The following is a 643-nucleotide window of genomic DNA, read 5'->3' as shown; positions in this document are numbered from 1 at the left end:
ACCCATTAAATATTCCCAAAATTCTTTTATGGGAAACTCAAACTTCTACTCAAGAGACACGCAAAATGATAGGAAACCAAAATACGCAAACTATGCGTGCTTCCATAGGAGACACCTACTTTCGTCCGCCGCCCACAACGACGAGAGCAATCTACCCACCGCCCTTTTCCAGCGCACGCCACTTGCTGCTGCTGCTGCAGCAGCAGTTGTCCATTTTCTACTCTGTTCCGAAATCACTCCTCCCGCCGTCGTGACCGCTGAGCCGATACGGAGTGTTTCCGTGAGTCTGACCGGAGCCTCATTGATGAGGTATGCCCGGGCCAGGCCGCCCCGCCTGAACTTGAAGCGTGATGCAAGGGAAGGGGGTCCCCGACGGGGACCACTCTACTGTTACGTAAACGCGCCTTGGAGATGACATTTCTACGGGGTTCCCCCGGCAGCACCCCCTCCCCATCCCCCTCTTCTCTTTTACTCTCTCTCTCTCTCTCTTGCTCTTCTTTTCCACATCTTCCCTTCACCTAAGAGGGAAGTGGGAAGAGGAGGGGAGACCACGCGAGGCTTATAAACGATCCAATAAAACATGAGTTAAGGGCGAGTGTGCAGTCAGTAACCTTCAGGGAGAGCACCACGACCATCATCGCCC

This window comes from Frankliniella occidentalis, unplaced genomic scaffold (genome assembly GCF_000697945.3).
Source record: "Frankliniella occidentalis isolate FOCC.00 unplaced genomic scaffold, Focc_3.1 Scaffold25, whole genome shotgun sequence".
Lineage (NCBI taxonomy): Eukaryota > Metazoa > Arthropoda > Insecta > Thysanoptera > Thripidae > Frankliniella > Frankliniella occidentalis.
The sequence above is the reverse complement of the archived record's forward strand: the minus strand, read 5'-3'. Positions refer to the sequence as shown.